Source organism: Artemia sp. Qi Xiang Cuo, chromosome 14 (genome assembly GCF_049724085.1).
Source record: "Artemia sp. Qi Xiang Cuo chromosome 14, ASM4972408v1, whole genome shotgun sequence".
NCBI classification, from domain to species: domain Eukaryota; kingdom Metazoa; phylum Arthropoda; class Branchiopoda; order Anostraca; family Artemiidae; genus Artemia; species Artemia sp. Qi Xiang Cuo.
The window spans coordinates 8,517,832-8,545,042 of record NC_142807.1 but is presented as its reverse complement, the minus strand read 5'-3'; the positions used below and the strand labels follow the sequence as shown (position 1 = coordinate 8,545,042).

General features: G+C 36.4%; 1 protein-coding gene across 2 annotated transcripts in view; it reads left to right on the top strand.

Annotated features, from left to right (window-relative positions):
* siz (Brefeldin-resistant Arf-GEF family protein schizo) overlaps positions 1–27,211 on the top strand; it is a 373,423-nt gene that overhangs the window by 139,951 nt on the left and 206,261 nt on the right. Inside the window, exon 1 of one of the 2 annotated variants that reach the window (XM_089100403.1) lies at positions 722–738. The exons of the other annotated variant lie outside the window; for it this stretch is intronic. The gene's annotated coding sequence lies outside the window, so the exon portion shown is untranslated. Of the gene's footprint in view, positions 1–721; positions 739–27,211 lie in introns of those variants that run through there. 2 annotated transcript variants of the gene reach the window in all.

Below are 27,211 nucleotides of genomic sequence, written 5' to 3'. Positions count from 1 at the left end.
CTCCTTCTACTTATATATATATATATATATATATATATATATATATATATATATATATATATATATATATATATATATATATATATATATATATATATATATATATATATATTCACTTTTATTTCATATTCTACTTGTATTTCATACACGTGTCCATATATATATATATATATATATATATATATATATATATATATATATATATATATACGTATTCAATAAAAAAAATGCCTTTGTACTCGAAAATATACCCATTTATTGCACTTATGCATGACTAGCTTTATTTCTTAAAAGCTAACTATTTTATTCCCTTGTAAACTTATTCGAAAGAGGTCCTTACTGAATTTTTAACTGTCAACCACTATGTATGGACTCTTGTCACCTTTACGGGACCAATGTTACCAATGTGTTCTCCAATAAAATCCTACTATTTGAAGCCATTAACTTTCTCTATCAATACACTCAGAGAGTGAGAGAAAATGCCATCTCCTCTGTATTTACTATGGGGATTTTTGGGCGCATGTTTATTTTCCAAGATTGCAGTAAAAGGATATTCGATTTCTAGTCTAGGGATATTTTTCACCAGAATAGTTTACGAGAGTGGGGTCTCTGTGAGAGTTTCTGTATTATGAAAACACTTTTTTGTTTATGATTAGATTGATTTGTGCCTATTGGTTGGATTGACACTGGATACCTTGATAGCTTGATCAGTTTTTTAGTTTCTATAAAGCAACAATAGTGAGTAACACTTTCCTGATTGTTAGAAATCAAAGCAATTATTTAACGATTTTTGCTCCTATTAAATCCAATTTCTAATGTTTGGTTATTCCTGATTTTTTCCTATTGAATCATTATTTAGGGTTGTTCAATTGAGCATATCCCCCCCCTTCTTAAAGATCAAAGTGCCACAGCAACGCAAGGGCGGGTTCAGAATTTTTTTAGGGGGAGAGGGCGCAAAATAGGTTGATCCGATAAACTTGCGTTAGGAGCAAGATTAATTAACGCAAACTTGCGTTAATCAAGTAAATTACGCTACTTTAGACTGCGTTAAGTGGGCACGCAACCCCCCTCTCCCCTGGATCCGCCACTGCAGCAATGCGTGTTAAAAAAGAAATGTTATTTTTGCAAATTGTATATATTGAGTTTCTAAAATCTTGCTCACCCAAAAATTACTTGGTATGTACCCCTCCAACCCCAATATGTCATGAACTGAAATTTCGTGTAAGTTTTCCTGCTGCAATGGGGCTGATATGAGATAATAAAGGCTAACACATCCTTTACAAAAATTATCTTCGGAGGGTTTTTTCAAGATTTATCTAGGTCAGAAAAACCTACCCTTGACAGGTTGGTAGGCAACCCCTTTGGGGAGTGTCAACTATGAAAACGTCCTTAAAGATTTTTCCGTCAATCTCGAAAGGAAGGCAATTCTGTCTTATTTTATTGCGAATATGCTTGCATGCAGGGTGAATGAAGAAAACACAGTAGATTTGAGCTACAAATGTGTGCATAATGTTGCAGGTTTTGCAACCCCTTCAAAAAATCTTCTGATACCCTCTTGTCCTTGCAGACATTTGGATTACTTAAAACTGATTGTGCAGAAGTTAGTTGCTTATGAAAGCAGTTGCATCTGTGTTATTAATTTTAAAAAAAACTTCCGAAAAAGAAGTATTTCAAAGAAAAGTAATGGCCATATTAAACTGAAGATCAGCAGATATAAATAAATATTAAAATTCAAACTCGAAACGACCAGAAATTACTATTAAAGAATAAATGAAACCCAAAACAAACAGAAATTGAATAAACAATCATAGAAAAAAAAACATACAGTAGGTATTAATATAAATGAATAAATCTTAAAACGAGTAAAGCTTAAATTGAATATGCAAATCAAGCTTGAAACGAACAAAAGTCACTACAAACAAGAGTTTCGGTATTGCCTCCTTCTTTGACTGCAAAAGAATAAAACCTACTGCGTGATTGGCGCTTTACTGAAAGCTATATGAGTCTTGAACAGTCTTGGAAAGTACAAATAAAACAAACTAAATATTTGATATATAATGATAGTAATTGTTGAAAGATCATCAGTTTAAGATTTTATTTCACAGTAATTTTTAATTTCATCTTCGAAGCTGTAATAACTGGAAAAGAAAATATTTGTAATATGATTCGTATGCAGAGAAACGTCAATGACATAGTATCCTTTAGACTTGTACAGTTAGGGAAGTTAGGAAATTATATTTGTCGTGAACAGTCTTGGAAAGAACTAATAAAATTAAACTGAATATTTTATATATAATTATGTTAATTGCTGTCATAAGTACCAACTTTAATTTTACTGTAATTTTATGTTTATTTTCAATGTTGTAAAAAGAACAAAAGAAAATATTTTTCTTGTAATTCGTCTTCACTATAGCGCCAATGACACAGTAGGTTTTAGACTTTTACAGAAGGAGAAGGAGAGAAAGGAGACAATACCGAAACTCTTGTTTGTAGAAGGAGAAGAAGGAGAAGGAGAAGGAGAGGAGAAGGAGAAGGAGAAGGAGAGAAAGGAGACAATACCGAAACTCTTGTTTGTAGTGATTTTTGTTCGTTTCAAGCTTGATTTTCATATAAGTTTCACTCGTTGTAAGATGTATCTATTCATTTGCACTATTACCTGGTGTATGTTTGTTTGCTATGATTGTTTATTTAATTTCTGTTCGTTTTGGGTTTATTTTTTGTTCGTTTTAAGATTTATTTGAAAATTCAATTTAAGCTTTACTCATTTTAAGATTTATTTACTCATTTATATTAGTACCTGTTGTATGTTTTTTCTTATAATTGTGTGTTTAATTTCTATTCGTTTTGGGTTTCATTTATTCTTTAATAATAATTTTTGGTCTTTTTAGTTGGAATTTTAATATATATTTGTATTTGGTGATCTATAATAAGTTTAATATTAATATAATAAGAATAAGTTTAATATGTCCTTTCCTTTTCGTTGAAAAACTTATTTTTCGGAAAGATTTTTTAAATTGATTTTTGTTCGTTTTTGATTGCAAAAGAATTCAAGTTTTTAAAAAATTTCTTAGTTAAAAATCAAGTTTTTTTTCAACGTCAAACTTCCATCAATGTAACAATATCAAAGTAACTAAGTATCAAAGTAAACAAAGCATCAAAGTAAAAAAGTTCACATTAAACACATTATCAAAGTAACAATAAGGAACTTGCATAACTTACAGGCCTTGCACCGTAAATGAAAGTTGCCACGTAAATAACTAAATCCGAGTATCAAAGTAACAATAAACAAGTTGTGTAACTCAGAGCCATTTCTCCGGGGCCGGGGAGGGGTTTTTAAACCCCAGAAGTATAGCTATTTGACCTTAGAACTATTTTGAACAAAATGGCTATCTCAAAATTTTGACCGGATGCCTTTTGGGAAAGTGTTGGGAAAGTGGGGCATGGGCTAGTTGCCCATTGATCATTTTTGACTCTTCAAAAAGAACTGGTAGTTTCAATTTCCGATCGAGTGAGCCCCCTCCAAAGTTAATACGACCACTCTTTCCACAAAAATCTTATATTCTAATAATGGGCCAATTACATAAATTACACTCCTTGCCCCTGGGGCTATGGAGGATTTCTCAACCCCTAATTTATAATAGTTTGAATTTTCGACTATTTTGAAGAAAATGGCTATTTCAAAATTTTGATAAGATACATTTGGGGAAAAAAGGCACAAGTGGGGGGGGTGCTTGTTACTCTTTGATCACTTTCGATTCTTAAAAAGAGCACAATAAATTTCAATTTCCGATCAAATGAACTTCCTCCAAAGTGCATACGACCACGCCTTACATAAAAGCTTTAAATGTTAACCATAGGCTGCTAGTATAACTTACGGCCCATTCCCCCAGGGCTGAGGGGAGGGGGTTCAAACCTGGAACTATAGCTATTTGACATTTGAACGATTTGAACAAAATGACTAACTCAAAATTTTGATCGGAAGCAATTGGAAAAAGGGCGTGGGGGAGGGGTTGCTTACCGTCTATTACTCTTGACCTTTAAAAACGGAGCCAGAACTTTCGATTTAAATCGAATAGCCTGAAGTCTATACGATTACCCCTTCGATAAAAACCGTATTTTGATTTCGAAGTTTCGTCATTTGATCGTTGGACGTTTTCAAACAAAATGGGAATCTCAAAATTTTGATCGGACGCATTTGGGTAAAAGAGGGTGAGTAGGGGGTGGGTGGGTATGGGCTTGTCGATTACTATTGATGATCTTAAAAAGGTAAATAGAAATTTCAATTTCCAATCAAATGAGCCACCTCTGATGTTTGTACGACCATCCCTTGCGAGAAACCTTATCTGCCCCCGGGGCATAACTTAAAACACTTCCCTTGGGTTTTTTTTTGGGGGGGGGGTATGTTGACCCCCAATTTTTTTTTTATTTGATCGTGGGACTATTTAAAAAAACTAGCCATCTCAAAATTTTCATCGTATACATTTGGGGAAAAGAGGTTGTGTGTGTGGGGGGGGGGGGTAGATGCCCTCCGATCCCTTTTGAATCATAAAAAGGTCACTAAAACTTTCAATTTCCAATCAAATCAGCCACCTCTGAAGTTTATACGACCTCTCCTTACATAAAAACCTTATATGCCCCTGGGCCGGAACTTAAAACACTTGCCCTTGGGCTTTGTGTTGACCCCGGAGTTTTTATTCTCTGATGTTTGAACTATTTTTAACAAAATGGCTATACCAAAATTTTTATTGGATGGGTTTGGCGGAAAAAGGCAGTGGGGGGGCTAGTTGCCCTTCTATCTCTTTTGACTCTTTGAAAGTGAATTAGATCTTTCAATTTCGAATCAAATGAGCCCTCTCTGTAGTTTATACGAGCATCCCTTCTATAAATACCATTTATGCCCCCAGGGCATAACTTACAACGCCTTCCCCCGGGCCCTGAGGGGCTATATCGACCCGGGAGTTTTTGTTGCATGATCTTTGAACTATTTTTAAGAAAATGGCTATCTGAAAAAAAATTTCGGATGTGTTAGGAGAAAAACAGTGTGGGAGGGACTAGTAGCCCCCTGATCAGTTTTAACTCTTAAAATGGGCACTAGAACTTGCGATTTCCAATAAAATGAGCCCATCTGAAGTTTATACGACGACACCTTCCATATGAAGTGCCTCTTGGGAAAAAAAAATAATAACAAAAAATTGGAGTCGTATGGCCTTTACTATAGGCAACGCTAAAGCGCAAAACCTTTTTCTTTCTTAAGTTGTTATAGCTTAGATTCTTTCTTGCTCGAAGCTGAGGGCGCCTTGAAGTGTACAGCCGAAATATTCGTTTGATTGTTGTTTTCTTGTTCTTCCAACTGGCCACAGACCAGTTGTTTTTTCAAGATTTTCTTCTTTGGATTTTGTTGCTACCCAACTCAGTTGTCACATGTCCTACCCTGGCCATAAATAGTTTTACCAATAAGCCCGACAGTTAAAAACCTTTTTATAGTTTCTTCAATATCAATTAACTGGAAAGCAGTTATAAAAGATAATATAATTAACCAATTAAGCGAATTTAAGCTCTATCATCGTTAATCGAATGTCTCTTTTATTACCCTTATTAATGATCCATCGCTTAAGGCTAAGGTACACGAGGCGAGTTTGTAAAACGACTTTTTCACAAGCAGCTCTTAAACTTGTCTAGTGTACTAAATGCAGGGTTGCCACCCGTAGCACGAAAGTGCTATTTTAGCACTATTGTGTCATGTTTATCACTATAGCACGTCATAATTTCATTGTAGCATTTTTTCTTTTATATGACCAAATTGAAAATGTAGACATATAAAATGCAATTAAATAATGTGTCACATCAAAACATATGTCAGAGCATTTTTATTCGTGTTAATAATCTAAATACATTTAAATACGTGATAGGCGTGTGCCCGTACGTTTTCCCATTCAGCGCTCTGACCAGCTACATTTTTTATGGATAGATTGTTATTCCTCTACATAAAAAGATTGAAAAATTTACCTTAAAAACTAATCTAAGTACACCTAATAGGACCACACGCGCAATTTTTTTTACTCTAGCACCGAAAACCACCGTGTAGCACACAAATTTGGGCAATTGTAGCACTTTAGGAATTGACCGTGGTGGCATCACTGACTCAATGCATTCGCTCTGTTAGCTGAAAACTGTTTTCTGTCCAGACTGAAAACAGTCTGGAAAAAGTTGGACCGCCAGCTATTTTGCGCGCATAACGTATCATTACTATATACTCACATTATATATATACATCACATTACTATATACATAACATATACTCACATTAGCTTGTGCACAACTTGCCAGAAGTATTGAATTTAGGGACATGAGCCATACTAGCAACTCCTGGTTTCCGCGTGCCAGCGTGCCACGTGCCAGGTGGCTTCTGAACATCTGGAAAAGTTGGTGTGTACTCGTCTACAGACATACTCATCGGCTTCTAAATTCTCTCTGTGTACTTGAGGTCTTGGGAAACATTTGTATCATTTTCTTGTCTAATTCCTATCCTAGCATAACTTTTTACAGAACCTGTTTAGACCCTGTCGACTCCCATCTGCTCCCATGTACTCCCATCTAACCAAATCTTTCGAGGCCCCATGTGCCGCTTATGAAAAAATTGAATTCGGTTTTAGACTAACGTGAGGTCAAATGTTGAACAAATCAGTTTGTGTAATAATATCAAACGACATTATAGGAAAACAATGGACTAGAAAACAATGGTCTAATGGACTAGTTGGACAGGAATGGACGATTGCGACGGACGAGACTAACCGTGCTTCGACTCTCGCTAACTCGAAATTCACGGGACCATAATTCTCTTCGAGTTATATATAGTTCGGCTTATGCATAGTTCGAGTTATAGAGTTTGAGATATCATTCTGTTTAAACTTTGACTTATAAAAGTAACGAGTTATAAAGGTAAGCCAAATGAAAATTCGAGTTACAGAGGTGCAAAATCGCTAAATTTACTTCCTACAGCCCCTACAAAGTTAATAATAACTTTATTAGTGTATTATAAGACTTGACATATTAAGACTTTACCTTCAAATGTAAAGACTTGATTTTCAAATATAATAATAAATTTAGTTTGCTTATGAAATAGACATCGGAAAATTAACAGAATCTGATTCAAAAAGATGTTTAACAAAATTAATGCATATCAAAGTTTACACGTTACAACCTGTATACCAGGGTAAACCGGGGTTCAGACTAACATGAATCAGTTGGAAAAGCTTCGAGATACAGAGGAAAACTTTGACTTGTGGAGGCAAAGTGAAAATTAAGAGACGACTTATTTACTGAATTTCGAGTTATAGGGGTGATTTTATACTTACAGAGGTAAAATATAACCGCAAAAATATTTCGAATTATGCATGGTTTTTTCTTCGACTTAGACAGGTTTTCCCAAGGGGATTGAAAATAATTCGAGGTGTCCAGTATTTCGAGTTACCGAGGTTCGAGTTAATGAGATTTGACTGTACTAGTTTAGCCCTTAAAATCCCCCAGCCATGTGTTTTTTTGTTTTTGTTTTTTTGTTGCTTTCTTTAAGTAAAATCCTGGTGGCATGCTTGTAGAAAGAGCTTCAGGCCAGAGCTTTCGCCTACCCTGAAATTTCAGATTTAAGCGAATAAAGGCAGAATAGGCTCTGTATAAAAAGGGTATGTTAGGATATGAATTGGTTGAATGAGCAAGCATATTTATGATGTCAAAACTTTTTTTAAAGTGAAAGTAATGGTAGCTTGACCCTTAAAATCAACTAGTCGTCAATTTTTTGTGTCTCTTTCTCTAAATAAAATTCTACTTGCAGACTTTTATAAAGAGCTTCAGGCCATCTTACCTGAAATTTCAAAATTTTACAATTCTACGCATAATTTCCTTTATATTTTTACGTAATTTGCTTTTATAGTCTTCAATTAAACGTGCCCTTACAACCCCAGTCGTAATTTGTTTGTGCCACTTCCTCAAAGTAAAACCCTGCTAGGCATGCAAGGGCCCCAAAATAGGTCTCTCGTCTGAAATTTCAAGGATATTTCGATTCTACCTATAAATTTCTATTATTTCCGCATAATCCTCCTTTTTCAATCAATTCTGCTTCAACTGCTGCCCACCTCCTTCCTTACAAAAGAAGTAGTCTATAGCTTACGTGCTTAACTCATAGTGTAAATTTTCCATTTAAATTATAGAAAATCATAATGTAATAAAAAAATGAATACGACATAAGCATGAATTATATCTAATACATCACATAAATATGTGCTGTTTGTCGATATCAGAAGAATAAATCATAATTTGGTAATCATTTACATGGTCAGTGTTAAGTCGATATATTACCATCGATCCATACATGAAGAAGAAAAAATGGCCATAATTTGATAATGATATATTTCCATCATCACTTTCTAATAATTAATGACGATTAGACCTTCACGGATATGGATGTCTGGTTTTAGGCATGGTTTTGAGGAAACTAAAAAAAGGAGTGCTCTTGATTTGTGATAATCTTTCTTGGCAAGAATATTAGGTTGCTTTTATTAAGAATCTTTTAATTGGCAAAGGCTTAAGCTTGATTATTTGTTCTTATGAGGCAAGATAAATAGCCTAGGCTATATAAAAACAAGTAAACAAACACGACCATGGGTATCACCAGGGAGGGACCAGGGGGAGATATAGCCCTTCCTAGGAAGTAGAAAAATAATAAAACATTCATTTTGAGACCTATTTATTTACCCCATCTGTCTTGAGATTTCTTTAATTTTTAGGTACTTATGCATTATACGATAAACACTCGAGAAGTGAAGTTTGGTTAATGCTAATGAAATAAACCAAAATGTGATGAAAATTTAATATTTTATTAACAAAATTTTGAAAACTACAACTTAGAATTATGTGTCCAGAACGCAGAAATGCCCATAAGAATCGTGTTGAAATAAGTTCTGCCTTCTGCCTTTGCTGCCGCCCGCCACATGTGCTCTGCTAAGTATGACTTGAAATGATGGCGACATGTACCTCGGTGCCATTTAGTCCTCCACTTTACGGAACCCCACATTCTCTCTACTTTTACTACTCTACTTTTATCACATTCTCTCTACTTTGTGTCCATTGACGCACTGTTTTGTTTTGGGCAACAACCCATGATCCTGAAAAAAATAATTGCCTGTTCTTCGGTCCTTGGCAAATCCAAAATCTTAATTTGAACATCCATGATGAGCCACTATATTCTTATCAATAAGCATTGCAAACTAACCGATTAGTGTCCAATCTGATCTTCACGATCCAAATTTCTGAGTGTTTGTCTGATCTTCGCGAGCCAAATTCTCGAGTGTTTCTCGTATAATACATAAATACTAATTTTTATTTGTTTAATCATTTTAATATAGATAATTTCGGAGACCGTCATCAGTAGTAAAACTGTTCATCAGTGGAGTTTTACTACTGATGACGGTCACTGCATATGTGACCGAAATATCTGGTATTTTTTGTGAATTTCTATCACTGTTATCATCATCACTGTCTATTAAAAGGATTTATCCCTATTTGAACTTTTATTTTTAATCATTTTAATGAAGATTACTAATATCAGTGGGTATTAATAATATCATTGGGTATTATATATTGGGTATTATATATATATTAATACCCACTAATATCAGTGGGTATTAAAATACCCACTGAAATGTTGGTGCTTCGAAAGGATGAGGAAGAATTTTTTTTTTAGATGAATTATGAAATGATAGTATTAGATACCCGATTGACTGACAGGATTACCTGATTGACTCCCATCAAAGCAGCAACCTGTACGAAAAATATGGCTCGATACCACTTTCTGGGGTATAATGAACGAAAGGTTCAGATGAACCGAAATGGTTAGACCACCTTTCACGGACGAAGGATGACTGGTTGCCAAAATTGAACTTGTTGATCATTCATCTGAGGCCAAATGAAAGATTGGCCTCATCCCATCCTCATGAGGCCATAATCTCAGATTGGAGTAGGAAGAGGGCACTAAGAAAGATTTAAAGGAAATTGGAACTTCCTTAGAGGGTGTAAAGAGTAAAGCTTTAAATATATTGGGTGGAGTAGGAGCGTGCGCAGATGTGTTGGCCTCAGGCAGATTGGTGCTGCAATGAGTTGTTAGCAGCAGCGGTAGTAGTAAGACCTTTAGCAAATCCTGACTCTTTAGGCTTAGAGGAATTTTGGAAAATGTGTCTAAACTAGAAAAAAGTCATGATCAAGGGTGTATCCAGGAAACGCTGTTCGGGACGCTGTCCCGGAAACGCTATCCAGAAAACGCTGAGAATTTTTTTGGGTGGGTTTTACAAAATAAAAACTTTAAAAAACACACAAAAATTTGCTTATTTCCATTTTGGTTACATTTTTATGAGTCAGACAAATCTTTTGATCTGTTTTTTTGGGGGGAGTGAGGGAGGGGTTCAAACCCGGCAGCCCCCTTGATATGGTCTCGGTCATAATATAGATTTAAATCCTACTCAAATTAAAATGTTTTAAAAACCTAGCTTCAAAAAAAGGTAGGCTCAAACCAAAATTAAGAAAACAAGTTTCTTAGCCGAAGTTAAGACTGTGGTTAACCTGTCTTCTATGCAATATTCTAATACGTTAGAGATGTGGAAGAAATTGATATTCTGGGTTACAATTTAGGCTTTAGATCCGTTCCTGAGAGTGCCACTCATCGACTCCTTGAAAGTTTCACCCTGGAAGCTTTGATTCCTGGAAGTTTCATTTGCCTAGCTTAACAGCTTTCAGTTATGAGAAAAAATGTCTTCTACATATATGTATAAAACTTGAATCGTAGTTTGATCATGGTCAGGGGTGACATGGTCAGGGGGAGAGGGGCCAATGGGTGACAAATGGGGAGGGGGCAAAGGGTTGAAAATTGGGGAGGGGTCAAGGGGTGCATTTCCATCTATAATTCCCCCCCAAGCTTTGAAAATGACCTTTTTTTCATATTTTATAGAAAAAAAAGGAAAAACTTACGAAAAAATTTGCCCCTCTTGATTCTAGAAAATATATTTTTTAATCCTTGCCTCCCCCTACATTTTGATGAGATTTTTCGTTCCGTTAAAGACCCATTTCTGAAAGTCTTAAGGATCTACGGCATTTTCAGCTTTTCATAAGCTTCTTGAAGAAGCTTTTCTGCTACTGTCCTCTTTACCTTCTCAACCAACCGTGGGCGCCCATATGGGGGGGGGGCAGGGGGGCTCTTGCCCCCCCCCTGGCTGAATGATGCTGCCTTATTTTTATATTTTTGTTCTGGGATTTCTATTTTATAGCATTAAAAGTAGCAATTAGACGACGTTTGCCCCCCCCCCCTGGAATTCAGCTTATGGGCGCCCATGCAACCAACTTCTTTTGATCCAAATTTTCTTCCAGGTGTTGAATATTCTTATTCTCAGCCAATGTCTTTTTTCTCTTATTTTCTTGCTTTCTACTTATGTTTGCCTAGTTTCCTCAAAGTATTTGATTTCGAGTTTGTCTTCATATAATTCCAGCGAAAAAGCCCTGATACTTTTTTACGTATGCCAAGACGCCAGCTACTATAATGATATTTACTAAAACTATTGGCGGTAGAGAGGGTGCCTAAATCGGATATATTTGGCTACCTCATTTATCTTATCTAAGAAATTGTATTTTAAAAGAAGTTAAATCCATTTTCCTCTCTTATGTACGGTTAATCCATGCTGTTAGAACCAAAGAGGGTGATGTCATCTACCGACAGAACAAAAAACTACGTTCTGCTGAGTAAACTGCTACAACTTTAATATTTGGCTTTTTAGATATTTTGCTTTTTCTTATTAAATATTCCAGGTATTGAGAGTAATTGATATACTGAATATTGGAAATACATTCTAGACCTCAAATCATAATTTATTAAATATTCTACAGATTCTAATTTCCAATTGAAACTGCAATGATCTTGAAGAGAATGTTGGTAATGTTATTATGAATGTCCAAAATCTGTTTAATGTCGACATTCACCGGTGAAAGTCCGAAATTCCCTTTTCTCTGCTTGGATTCAATTAGCTTTGCGAATCAGCTTTTTCAGTCTTATGCAAGCTTTGATGGTAAAAGTTAAAGTTAGGTTAAATTTGGTTATAAATGCCAGAAATGTGTTAAAAACCTAACCTAACCTGTCATCATCAAACCTTGCATAAAACTGAAAAAGTTGACTGGCAACGCTGACTAAATGCAAGGGGAAAAAAAGGTATTTCGGACTTTCACCGGTGAATGTCGACATTTACCAATATTGGAAATTCGTGGTAACACTAATAGCATAACTATAATAATAATTTGAAAATACAAAATAGAATTTTATATTGAAAATAAACTTTATTTTAAGCAAATAATGCAATTAAATGTATACTTAGTTTCACTGGCACATTCACTTACATCGGTTTATACTGTATACTATATACTGTATACTGTATATATATTTTTTTTTCATATAGTTGGGTATGTTCATTAACTATTTTATTCATACACCTCAGCCAACAAAAAAAAAACCTGATCATGTTTTACGCAAACTGTTTTAATGCTACTTAACAAAACTATAGGAGGAACTTGATACAAAAATGGAATATATTTGGCTACCTCATCTATCCTATAAGCTGCCCTTGCTTCAAGGCGTTAATTATTATGCTTGTTTGGTCTAATGTTGGATTTGTATAAAAACTCGCCAAATCATCCAACTTTTTTGGCTCCTTAAGATTCTAGAGGCGTTATTAAAAAAAAAAAAAAAATACTTGACCTCTAAGAAAAGGCAGGTGGATGTGTTATTGCATGAATATGTAGATGTTAATGAGCTATCTCGATTTTCATTGAAAAATAAACGCAAGGTGCAAATATTAATTGCTACTAAATTCTCTAAGTTTTCTCACAAAACATCTCTGAAAGATGTAAAAAATCATTATTCTCAAAGATATCAATCATCCATCTACACAGGATATGAATTCTAATTGCTATTATGCACTCTTCACTCTCCTAGTAAACTAGATTACATTGAGTTATTAAAGAGCAATGTATGCTTTTTAATGACTTGCATGGCAGGGTGTCACAACTTTCAGAAATCACGTACACCAGATGGCGCGTGGCGAAGTGTACCAAGTGTGGCTGTACTGTGCTAAACGTTACAGGGACTGCACCACGTGCGGCGGAGATGTGTCACATCATCTAGAATTTAAAGGTGAACCTGACGCTCAGAGAAGTACACCAGATGACGGAAGGTAGGATGAACCCCCTAACTATGGCATACTATATAATTTTTTCTGCTTGCCTGATCCCACAAAACGGGAGATCGCAAAATAAATTGGAAGGTAGCCCCTATGTGCCCTCAAGACTCACTTGGCATTTCTGAAAAATTTGAAGACAGTCATTTTAGTAAAGACGGTTAATAGATTCAGGAAACATATATCCAGGGTGACATAATCCTTGGAGCTCGAGGGGCAAGGATACCAAACTATACAGACACCTTATTTCAATCAAAGGTTTTATACATATATGCTAGCAGAAAGATGAGAAATATATTACCTTGTTCACATCGGTATTTGCAAGCATTTTGGTCCACATAATTTCAGGACCCCAGGAAGAGACCCTAGGCCAGAACATTCACCCCTCCCAGCTTCATAAATATAGGCATGCTGCCCTTTTTTTCAATTTGGGTTAATTCAGGAATAACTGGGAGTGGTCCAAGATTATGAGATGACTTTTCTAAATTAAAACATGGCTAATAATTATTTCATACATGGTGTATGACATTCATCAAAGTGAAATTTAAGGGTTTCTGGAGTCATTAATTAAAAATAAAGGGGAAATTTCATAATCCTAGGGTAATCCTCACCTACAGTCTTGTACTTTGGGTATAGATCTCAAAATGGATATAGATCTTTGATGGGTATTGTCCTTTGGGTATAGATCTTTGGGTATAGATGGGTAGAGATCTAAAATGACTCAAGTAGGTCATTTTAAAACAAAGCCCTCACTGACAAATTTTGTAGATCCTTAGGTATTTCATACCTTATTCAACCTAAAATGACCCACTGGGTTCGGTCTATGTAACTGCAAACCCTTGGCACACGGACAAAGGGACCTTGTAGGTGCTCAATCCTTTTGGGTGATTCAGGGAGTGGGAAGCCCACGCCTAATGGTGCTTTTTTTTTCTCTCCGTTTTAAGTCAGAGTTTATTTTTCACTGCCATCTCTGTTCATCATAAGGGGGTTTTGATACAGTAAAAATCATTTTGCGAACCTCAGCGTCGGCTGACTATCACAAAAACAAAGGGCCCCTTAGCGATTTTTTTCCCAACACTACAGAAAATTCCTAAAGCACTTTTGGTAAAAATTAAAGGGGATGTTAAATAGGCCAACAAGCTTGTTGTTTGGGTGGGGGGGGGGGTATTCACCCCACCCACACCCCAACAATGAGGGGAAAAAATTATTATGTATACCATGCCCCTTGACTATTCGAATATGGACCCCTCTTGTCCCCCAGTAAAAATTCTGGAGATTCGCCCCTGTATGCCAACAGTTTGAAAAGCTAACGAGAAGCTAGTTCATTAAATAAAGACGACGTATATCTTAGTAATCTTAGTAATTCCATACAGCATATATAATATGCATCACGTGTCGGTAAGGTTTCCCATAAAGGCGGGTTGCACAACAAGGAACTCCCAAAGCTTTCAAATTGTTTTCTTGGAGCTGATTTTTAATCTTTTGTAGTTATTATGCCAAAATATTTTTAGAGACTGCCCTTTACTGAACTTTAAAAAAGATTCTGCTCCGTTTAATCGTACAAACAGAACTAACACTTTCTAATGAAGCAAGTTTCATTAAATCTGAACATCTCAGTGGTGGATCCAAACGGAGGGTGAGGGGGGTGCATGCCCCCCTAGCGTAGTCTAAAGTAGTGTAATTTACTTAATTATCTCGAGTTTGCGTTAATTAAACTTGCTCCTAACGCAAGTTTACCGGATCAACCTATTTTGCGCCCCCCCTCCCCTCAAATTTTTTTCGGATCAACCTATTTTGCGACCCCCCCTAAAATAATCATGGATCCGCCCCTGGAACATCTCTATCTCTGGCACAAAACAAGAGAAGTTAAATGGTTTTTCTAAGATTTTCAGGAAAGTAGGCAACGGCTTTTAGTTTTCCTTCGTTTTTTTTTCCTGATCTCATATCCAAGCTATACAAGTTACGGTAGGGTCGTCCAATCAATTCTAAATTTTTTACCACGCTAACTAGAAATTTTTATAATGGTCGAGACAGAGTGATCCTTTAAGGAATCGAATCTCCTTAAGCGTCATTTCCTAATTCATAAGTAATCTGTTTATTTGAATTATGTGGAAGATGCAATAGGATACTTTTTCTCTATGGCTTTTTGACACATGAGCCGGTCTTTCAAATTTTTCTGAAAGTCTGATAGTTGTCTCCTTGATTTTATTTGTTTATTTGCTTAAGATTTATTTTTCCTGTGCAAGTTTTAGGTATGCTGTGTTTCTGCAGTTTCTACGATTTTAACAACGTAAGACGACGTAGTTGCTATCAATTGTTTGATAGCATACATCTACCAAACATGTTTCTGAAATTTGCTTTGTATTTTGTTTTAGATTAAAAAATATGACAAAAATATGTCAGAAATATACGAAAACAGGGAAATTTATATATTTTTAAAGCAGGTTCAGGTCAGTCTCCAAGAAAAAGTTTAAGTAATATTGTAATCCTGGTTCGATGAATGGATATACCTGAAAATAATGAGCTCCATTATATAAGTATATTTTCCTTTTTTTATTCCTATATTCACGGCAATGGATGAAGCTGTTCCTCTTGTACTCGGTTCTTCGCTTGTCCTCCTTTAAATAATTGGACCGAGTTGTATGCCTTCGTGTCTGCCTTGACGGCTGGACAAAGGGGGGCACAATGCGAGAGAGCTCGTCTGAGGGAGGCAAATTTATGTATTTGTGGAAAAAAGCCATCGACGCCACATCAAACCTTTCATTTAGAGGCTGGAGCGATTCATGTGTAGAGGCACAGCCGCTCTATTTTTCTATTCTGGATCTTCTGGAGGAGTGCCAACAGCGTTTTCGGAGCACCAGCATATAGCGGGCATCCATATTCTGCTGTGGGTCTGATGCGGGACTTGTAGAATGGGATAATCGAGCTGGATGGAAGAAAGTTTTTGCAGCGAAGATTAGCCCCAAGCTTGCTTGCGCAGAAGGTTCTTACCCGATCAAGGTGGTTATTCCGAGAGAGAACGGTGGAGAAATGAATCCCCAGTACACTAAGCTCGTCGACTCTCTTTATAGTTTTGTTTTTGAAAATAAAATTGGGGTGTTCACGTGGCACCTTTGATCGGGTAATAATAAGCTCCTTTGTTTTTGATGCATTGAAGTTGATCATCCATGCATCAGACCACCTTGTGCGAGTCAGACAAAATTTCGGAGGGGTTCAAACCTGCCCCCCCCCCTGTATATGTCCATGCTCATCCCCATCCAGAAAAATATTATAGACCTTACTGTTTCAACATGGGCCCTCCCCTGAAACTCTGATACCTTTCCAATAATTTCATACATTTGCAATGTGTTCACTCACATTATTATTTTTTATTTGTCATTATTATGTTGAAATAGATAAGTAGTTTGTATACACGTGGATTTGACCTACAAGGGTGGAATTAAGAGGAACAGTTCTCATTTATTAAGGAAGTATAAAATTCTGTCTAATGTAAATTTAATGAAGAAAAAACACTGCAAAAAATTATATGGGATTCCATTCCAGCTTCAAAAACTTTGTTTTTAATATAAGCTGGAAATATAATTAGAAGCCAATTTTATTATAATTAATTATTTTCTTTATTGCCATATTATACATGCCAAAACTATTTTTTCAAATTTGGCTGCTATTTTGTACCTCATCCAGAGTCAAGGACTTCACTTGTGGGACGTACCGACTTGGAGGGGGGGGGGGTCCACATGAACAGTCATTTAGACTCTTGCAAAATTACCTGTCGGATTCTAGCAGTGGTAAAATTTTGCTCTAGCAAGACTTACTGCCAAAAATTAATTAAATGCAAGGATTAAAAAAAAACTTTAGAAATGGTTAGAACGACTTAGACTTTTTCCAACTAATCATTTAAAGGGATTCAAACAACCATTAATTTTGCTTTGGCCGTATTTCCTTCTTTAATCGAATTCAATGGTGCTTGAAGATTGGACCTAAGAAGGTTTACAGCTTCTTGCTTTGGAGTTAGGGTAGGGAGTCGGCTACCCTTAATATACTCAGGAGTCAGTGAAAATAAAGAAACACTGACTCCATTTTCCTTTGGGCAAAATCCTCCGTGGCACAACCTTCTAATCACTGAACTAAGCCTTTTGATTGTGAATCTTGCTCTAAAATTTAACTAAAGATTTCCTGTTTGAAAATTTACATTTAAAAAAAAGACAAAAATTTTTAATCGAGGTGGCGCCCACCTTTCGAAATGACTTACACCAGTTGGTGTATGCCAAGCGTGGCTAAAGTGTGCCAAGTATGGTGAAACTGTGTGACATACTTGGAGTTCTGAGATGTATACCATGTTGGGGGAAAGGGGACGCCCCTCGTTTATTATAGATTATTCTCAAGCTGTAATTTTAAACTATTAATTAAACCATTATTGTTTATATACTTATTAAAACTATCGAAACTACGATTAAATAATGTTGTTGTTGCCAATTTCTTTGGAATTAGCCAATCTTCGAACCTGGACGTGTATAAAATTCTTATTCGCGTATCTTAGGCAACTACATGGTACTAAGTTGATTAAATAACTTAAAAACAAGATGGGCCGAAAAGCAGGGCAGTCTTTGAAAGATGAGAAAGAAACGAAAACCTATGTTCCATATCTCCAAAAAGAAAAAAAAATGTTTTTGCATAAGGGAAGAATTATCATTCTGAATTTTGCATTAAAAATATATTTCTTTAATGTTTTATTTAGAAATTCTTTCGTTAAAATTTCTTAGACATTTTCCTGTTCTACAAAATTATTTCGTTAAGTGGTAATTTTCTACCTGAAAATTAAGCTACAATTTTATTATATAATTTGTTAAGCTGTCGAAAATTTATTGTTCCCAATTTCTTTTGAATTACCCTATCTTCAAACCTAGACGTCTACAACAATTCTTATTCGCGTATCCTAGACAACTATGTATCACTGGATTGATTAAGTAATTTATAAGAGAAGGGGGAGACAGAGAATTTTTTTGACTTGGTTATTTATGACCTGCTTTCTGTAAGGGAAAAAGTTTCCTATGAGAATGTTATATAAGCTTTTCCTTTTGAGTTTGTTTGATTCTCTCTCAGAGGGTTCTTCGAAGAAAAATTGTAAAACGTAGCCTTTAGATAGTGCTAGCTATTTATTATAGACGTGAGAAGTTTTTAAGAGCCAGCAATTTATTAAGAAAAGGTTCTAATAGGAAGAAGATCAACATAGTAAAATATTGGAACATACGGAACATAAGTTCATGGTTATATAATCATATATAACTATATAGTTATATGAACAGTTATATAGTTGTATGCAAATATATAGAACATATGGAACATAGTTGTTTTTTTTTATCCCTGCACTTGACAAGTAGAATGTTTCGTATTATGCCTTATATATTTTGAGCATTTTCCAAATCTCATGGATTAATACCATGCCATAACACATTTCAAGACAAAAACCCTTTTTTTTTCATTGTTGGTTTTACAAAGAAAATGCCAGATGAATCAGTCAATTACAAACCCTGCTTTCTGATGCAGACTTTAAAAAATAATACTTTTCTCGCAAATTCATTGGCTGATTAGCTTTTCATTATGTCCATAAGACAAAAAACCAAATAGGGCTACAGACTTCAAGTCATGGTTTAGGTTGGCAAGTTCAGCAAGTTTATCAAGATTTCACTGATTTTGCGGTTCTTTTGGCGATTTTTATACCTGCAACCAATACTGTATATATGGGGGGAGGGTAGGAAAAAAACTTAAAAAATGCATCAAAATTTTTTAATGCATTTTCGTTACGTTTTTATCAGTCGGACAAAAAAATTGGGGGAGGGGGATCAATCCCCCTACCCCCCCCCCCGTCCCTTCCTGGATACGGCCTTGCCTATAATAATTGTTTTTTGCTATTTTTCTAGTCTATAGAGACATACAATCTTTGATTATTTATTATGTGATGTTGATAAACTGTAATTTTTAAACATGAATTAAGCTACAATTTTTTCATATGACTTTTTAAGCTATCAAGATTATAGTTATTTGTTCAATGTCTTTGAAATTAGCCCACCTTTAAACCGATAAGTGCACAAAAAATTCATGTTCATTTATCCTATTCAACTAAGGGGTACTAGATTGATAAAGGAATTTAAAAATAAGAGGGGACAAAATGCTGGGGATTTTTTTTTTTACTTGGTTATTTGTGACATGCTTTCAGTAAGGGGGAAATTTTCGTTTGAGAATGGTAAATAAGCTTTCCCTTTTCCAATTATCTAGAGTTTGTTTGATTCTTTCTCAGAGGGCACTACAAAAATGAATTGTAAAACGCAGCCCTTAAATAGTGCTAGCTATTTATTATAGACTTGAGAAGTTTTTAAAGCTGGTGATTTATTAAGAAAACACTCTAAGAGGAAAATAAGAAAATCAACAAAATAGATTATTGCAACATTTATTTAGTTTTTTTTTTCAACTCTGCACTGGCAGGTTTATCAGCCAGTATTAATTGCCGTTATTCTGTTATTAATTTTAAAAAAAAATTTTCGACAAAATAAGTTTTTCAAAGCAAAGTAAAGAACCCCATTAAACAAAAAAATGAGCAAAAATAAAATCAAATAATCTACCAAGCGTGAAACTACCACAAATCAGCATCGATAAATAAATGAAACCCGAAACAAACAGAAATTACAATAAATAACCGAGTCAAACTCAAAAGGAGCAGAAATTAACATAAGTTTGGCTCAAAAGAGACCCTCCAAAGGCCAGAACATAATTTGCACTTTAGTGAAAAAATATAAATGTTTTTACTTTTATAACTTTAATAAATCAAATAATATTAACATTTTGATTACTAAATATCAGTATATGTATATTAAACTGACAATGCACATTCATTTGCATTTTTTTCAGTAAAGTGCAAATTATGTTCTGGCCTTGTGAAGGAATAGGGGTTTTGAGCCCAACTTATGTTAATTTCTGCTCGTTTTGAGTTTGACTTGGTTATTTATTGTAATTTCTGTTCGTTCTGGGTTTTATTTATTTATCGATGCTGATTTGTGGTAGGGGGGGCTAGTTGCCCTCAAATCACTTTTGACTATTAAAAAGGGCACTAGTCCTTTGAATTTCCAATCGAATGAGCCTTCTTTAAAGTTTCTACGACAACGCCTTCTATAAAAACCTTATAGGCCCCCAGGGCATAACTTACAACCCTCGCCCTGAGGGCTGGGGGGGGGGGGGGTTGTCATCCTCAAAGACCTAATTTCCAGAATTTTCAGATACGTTGAACAAAATGGCTATCTGAAAATTTTGATTGGATGTGTTTGGGGGAATGATGGGCGTGAGAGGGGGTTTAGTTACACTCCAATCACTTTCAACTATTAAAAAGGGCACTAGCCCACATAATCTCCAATTGAATGAGCCACTTTGATAGTTTTACGGCAACTCTATCATTAAAAAAAATATATGCCTCCAGGGCATGACTTACAACCTTTGCCCTGGGGACTCTGGGGGTTTTGTCATCCTAAAATACAACTTTTCTACAACAACTTTCTACATAAACTTTATATGCCCCAGGGCATAACTTACAACCCTTGCACTGAGGGCTCTGATGGGGTTATCATCCTAAAAGACCTAATTTCCAGAACTTTCGACTACGTTGAACAAAATGGATATCTTAAAATGTTGATGGGATGTGTTTGGGAAATGGTGGGTGTGAGAAGGGGGTTAGATACCCTTCAATCACTTTCGACTATTAAAAGGGCACTAGCCCTTTCAATTTGCAGTTGAATGAGCCCTTTTTGATCTTTTTACAACATCGCTTTACATAAAAACCTTATATGCTCCCAGGGCATAACTTACAACCCTTGCCCTGAGGGTTGCGGGGGGGGGGGGGGTTGTCGTCCTTAAGGACCTAATTTTCGAAATTTTCAACTACGTTTAATAAAATGGCTATCTAAAAATTTTGATTGGATGTGTTTGGGGAAAAGGTGGGCGTGAGAGGGGGGGTTAGTTGCCCTCAAATCACTTTCGAAAATTAAAAAGAGCACTAGCCCTTTGAATCTCCAATCGAATGAGCCTTTTTTCAAGTTTCTACGACAAAGATTACAAAAACGACCTTATATGCCCCCAGGGCATAACTTATAACCCTTACCCTGAAGACTGTGGAGGGAGTGTCCTGCTCAAAGGTATAATTTCCTGAACTTTAAACTGCGTGGAACAAAATGGCTATCTAACAATTTTGATTGGATATGTTTGTGGAAATGGTGGGCGTGGAAGGGGTGTTAGTTGCCTTCCAATCACTTCGACTATTAAAAAGGGCTCTAGCTATTTCAATATCCAATCGAATGAGCCCTTTTTGAAGTTTCTACGACAATGAGTTCTATAAAAGCCTTATATGCCCCCAGGGCATAACTTACAACCCTTGCCCTGAGGGCTGTGGGAGAGTGTCCTCCTTAAAAATATAATTTCTATCTGGAAATCCACAACACAAAACAAAATGGCTATCTAAAAATTTCGATTGGATGTGTTTGGGGAAAAGGTGGGCGAGGGAAATGGACTAGTTGCCCTCAAATCACTTTCGACTATTAAAAAGGGCACTAGACCTTTTATTTCCAATCGAATGAGCCCTATTTCAAGGTTCTACGACAAAAATTTCAATAAAAACTTATATGCCCCCAGGGCATAACTTATAACCCTTGCCCTGAAGACTGTGGGGGGAGGAGTGTCCTGCACAAAGGTATAATTTCATGAACTTCTAACTGCGTGGAACAAAATTGCTATCTCGAAATTTTGATTTGATGTGTTTGGGGAAAAGGTGGGCGTGAGAGGGGGGTTAGTTGCCCTCCAATCACTTTCGACTATTAAAAAGGGCACTAGCCCTTTTAATTTCCAATCGAATGAGCCTTTTTTGAAGTTTCTACGACAACGCCTTCTATAAAAACCTTATATACCCCCAGGAAATAACTTAAAACCCTTGCCCTGAAGGCTGTGGGGGAGTGTCCTCCTCAAAAAATAATTTTTATCTGGAAATCAACTATGCTGAACAAAATGGTTATCTCAAAATTTTTATAGGATTTGTTTTGGGGAATGATGGGCATGGGGGGGGGGGGTAGTTGCCTTCCAATCACTTTCGACTATTAAAGAGGGCACTAGCCCTTTGAATTTCAAATCGAATAAGCCTTTTTTGAAGTTTCTACGACAACGCCTTCTATAAAAACCTTATATTCCCCCAGGGCATAACTTACAACCCTTGCCCTGAGGGCTGTGGCAGAGTGTTCTCCTCAAAGATATATTCTATGCCGGTATATCCGCTATGCTGAACAACATAGTCATCTCACAATTTGTATTGGGTGTGGTTGGGGGTATGGCGTTCGTGAAATGGGGGCATGTCGTCTTACATACATTCTTAAATATTGGAAACGGCAGTAATCGCTCTGATGTCCAATTGAAATAGCTCTTTTCAAAGTTTCTACGACAACTTCTTCGATACGAAGTGCCCAGCTCTAAAGGAAAAAAAAATAATAAATGATACATTGTGCCAACATCGTTCTTATATGCCCTCAGGACATAACTTAAAACCCTTGCCACGAGGGTTTTGGGGGAATGTCCTCGTCAAAAATATATTTTCCATCAGGAAATCAACTACGCTGAACAAAATGGCTACCTCAAAATTTTGATTCGATTCGTTTAGGGGAATAATGGGCGTGGGGGTGGTTAGTTCCCCTCCAATCACTTTCGACTATTAAAAAGGGCACTAGCCCTTTGAACGTCCAATCGAATGAGCCTTTTTTGAAGTTTCTACGACAACGCCTTCTATAAAAACCTTATATGATCCTAGGGCATAACTTACAACCCTTGCCCTGAAGGCTGTGGGGGAGTGTCCTCCTCTAATTTATATCTGGAAATCAACTACGCTGAACAAAATGGCTATCTCAAAATTTTGATTGGATGTGTTTCGGAAAATGGTGGGCGTGGAAGGGGTTGTAGTTGCCTTACAATCACTTTCGACTATTAAAAAGGGCACAAGCCACTCCTATTTTCAATTGAATGAGCCTTTTTCGAAGTTTATACGACAACTTCTTCGATACGAAGTGCCCTGCTCTAAAGATACAAAAATAAATGATACATTGTGCCAACATCGTTCTTATATGCCCTCAGGGCATAACTTAAAAGCCTTGCTCCGAGGGCTGTGGGGAGGTTCCTTCTCAAAAACATATTTTCTATTTGGAAATGAACTACGCTGAACAAAATGGCTATCTCAAAATTTTGATTGGATGTGTTTGGGGGAATGATGGACGTGAGAGGGGGCATTCCAATTTCCAATCGAATGAGCCCTTTTCGAAGTTTCTACGACAGCTCCTTCGATACGAAGTGCCCGGGTATGGAGAAAGAAAAAAAAGAAAAATAAGTAATACATTGTGCCCACATCGTTCTCTACTTAAGCAGCGCTATCGCGCTGCCTATGATAATATGAAATTAATAACGCCGTCATTAATTGCCTGGTCTGTAACATAAATTAAGACAGAAGCCGTTCATATTCTGTGTTTTTAACCTGGGTTCACTGGCACGCAATTATTCGTAGGTAAAAGCGATTATCCGGCCAGAAATTTAATAGTTTTAGCTTTTTTTTTTTTTTTTTTTTTTTTTTAATGTATCCGATTTTCCGAATTATCTTTCACGTTCATGAACCTCAACTTCTCGTAAAAATCTGAATTGCTGATAAGCAAGACAAAATGGGTATTGAAAAGTCAATTTTGACACTAAAAAACATGCAGATTGCAAATTAGACAGGCTTCCAGGGGGGCGTTTTAGGGGGTTTGAGCTTCCCTCAAAATTTTTATCTGGCTCCGGAAAACACTACAAAAATGCATTTCAACAGATGTTGGAAGTATTTTTTTTGTAAACCTTCCGAAAAAATACCCCCCCCCTCGAAAATGATCCTGGGTATGGCATTGAAGACAGGCCTACCTGTTTTAACTTCGGCAGAATGAATTTTGCTTTCAATTTTAGTTCAGGCCTACTTCTTTGACTATAGGTTTTCGAGTACAAAATTCCAATGACTTGAATCCTATTTTAATATTTTCTTTTTACAGTAAAACACGTTTTTGTAAATTCTTCTTGACGTTGTAACTAGAAAGGTGTTGGCCTTAAGAAGTCCTGGTAAGGACTTCTTAAGGCCCCATCTGTGCTGTAGAATTTTGTATGGACGATTTACTTTTATGAAACATGGCTATTTCCAATCATATTTAAAGCCAGTGCCCCGTGGGGGGAGGTGTCAAGGTAGAAACTTTAAAACCCCTCCCAGGCCATAATTTAGACCCAGGATACCTTATTAAAGTTTTATTCACTATGCACATTTACTTTCAAAGAACTTAGACGCAAATTTTGCTCTATAATAATTATTGAGCTAATATGTGACTTTCGAGTCGTATTTTGTTGCGATATTTTGCAAAAACGCTTATTTATTTGAACCCATGGTTTTGAACGCAAAATATCGATTGAATCAGCTAAGTGCAAATTTTTCTCACAATTAAATAGAAAAAAAGTTTTTTTTTGACTGAAGTAAGGAGCGACATTAAAACTTTAAACGAACAGAAATTATTCCGTTTATGAAGGGGCTGTCACCTCCTCAACACCTCGCTCTTTACCCTAAAGTTTGGCTCTTTGTCACAACTCTACTTTTGAAAAAAATGAAAACTTTAGCGTAAAGAGCGAAGCGTTGAGGAAGTGAAAGCCCCTTTCATATACGCAATATTTTCTGTTCGTTTTAAGTTTTAATGTCGCTCCTTACTTTCAGTTAAAAAAATGTTTTTTTTTATTTAATTTCTGAACGTTTTTCAACTAAAGGAGGCTCAATTTGGCTCACTGTACGCTAAAAATAAAAACAAAATTTGCGTATCAATTTTGGCAGATTTATTTCGTATATGGAGTGTTGCCCTCTTCTCAATACCTTGCTCTTTACGCTAAGCTATTACCACTTTTAATAAAGTTTCCTAGTCTAATTAAACGGCCCCTTGTTTGAGTCGACGATCTTAAAAAATTAGGACAATCAGTCAAACTTTAGCATAAAGAATAAGGCATTGATGAGGGGGCAACCCTTCATATATAAAATAATTTTTGTTCATTTTTCAAATAATGCCGGTAAATCTGACTCACCTTCTATGAAATATACCCCTCCCCCTCACGGAAAAATCTTCCGTGGAAATTTAATCCAACTTCAAGTCCACCTTCCACCCCCGTCAAATTCCCTCAAGACAGTTCCATCCTCGTTGAGAATCCCCCTCCCTTTAAAATTGCTTGCGGACGATTCAGCGAGAAAAATTCTCCTTAGCTTTCTTTGATTTGAAGAAGACTTTAATCTATAATCGGTTTCTCGATCACTCCAGAAATGCCTCCTTCCGTGAAAATTATTTCCTGGAAATCAAAACACACGGAAATAAGGCCCCAGATAATTCCCCCGGAACATCTCTACATGAAAAATTAGGCAAAGGAAATGTAAAAAAAAGCTTGAAAAAATTCCGTATAGTAATTCTATCAAATCCCCCCATTGTAACATTTCCCCGGGAATATTCACACCATCCCCCATAAATTTCCCTCCTCAAGGAAAATTCTCCCTATAGAAATCCACCCCAAGCACAAACCCCTTCCCTCCAAACAATGTGTATACTTCCCAATAACAAATTCAACATGTAAACAATGGGTGAATTTCATAACTTACAGGCCTCTCCCCAAGGACTGGGGGGGGGAGTTGTTTTACACCTAAAGACATAATTATTTAATCTTTCAACTATACTGAATAAAATGGCTGTCTCAAAATTTTTATCAGATAACTTGGGAGAAAAAATGGGCGTGGAAGGGGGCCAGGTTGTCCTCCAATCTTTTTGGTCACCTAAAAAGAGCACTAGAACTTTTAATTTCTGTTCAAATGAACCCTCCCCTGATCTTCTAGGACCATTATTTTGATACAATCACCCCTGGGAAAAAAAACAACAAATAAACAGGCATCCGTAATCTGTCAGTAGAAGTGACCCTAAAGGTCCCGTACGTACACCAAATATGGGCATAGAACTCCGAACAGCACACCAAATATGGGCATAGTCCCCCTGGTGAGAACACGTTGTTAATGGGGTCAATGACCTAAATTTCCAAGGTTGATGTTGTTGTTGTTGTAAGTGCACGTTCTCAGTGAATGTTATGCCGTCCAGGAATTTGGAACACCTGTGCTGTCGACCTCAATTCACATATCGTGAATCAATAATTCCCCTTAGAAACAACAAATAAATTCCCCTTTCTTGACAGATCAATCAACCAATGACATCATCTGTCAGACTTTAAAAATTTCCGCCTAGAAACGATTCTCCAGGAATAGATCCAAGTCATTAATGTCTTTGCCTCGGAAACAACTCTTTTGGTCGAACTCCAAAGGATATTAATAACCAAATGCCATGGAAACAATTCTCCAAGAAACATCTTAGCGATGAATTGTTTTAGCGCGGGAATCAGGTTTCTTATTAATTTGAAATGTGTTAGCGCAGAGATGCCAAACAAAATGAACACGCTGAATTACGTTTAGGGATTATTTGGGCGAAACCGTTTTATCCATTTTATGGGATTATTTCGGCGAAACACTTAGAGACATTTTGAAAGAAGATTTTAGGAAAGGTTTTAGAAGAGAATTTGAGGGTGAAACTCTGTGGTCGTTATAATACACAAGTTCCATTTGAACAGTGTTGTGAGGTCCTCTACCCCAACCCCAAAGGGTTCCGAGACCCCCCCCCCCCCCCAAAGGAAGCCCCGGTACTCAAAGGTCCCCCCAAGCTCCCAAAGAGCCCCAGCCCCCCAAACGCCCTACTCAGACCCTCAAAGGCCCTCCTCTGGTCCTCAAAGGGCCCCCGGACCCCAAAAGGGTACCCCGGCCCCAAAGGCCCTCCCCCGGTCCTTAAAGGTCCCCTGGG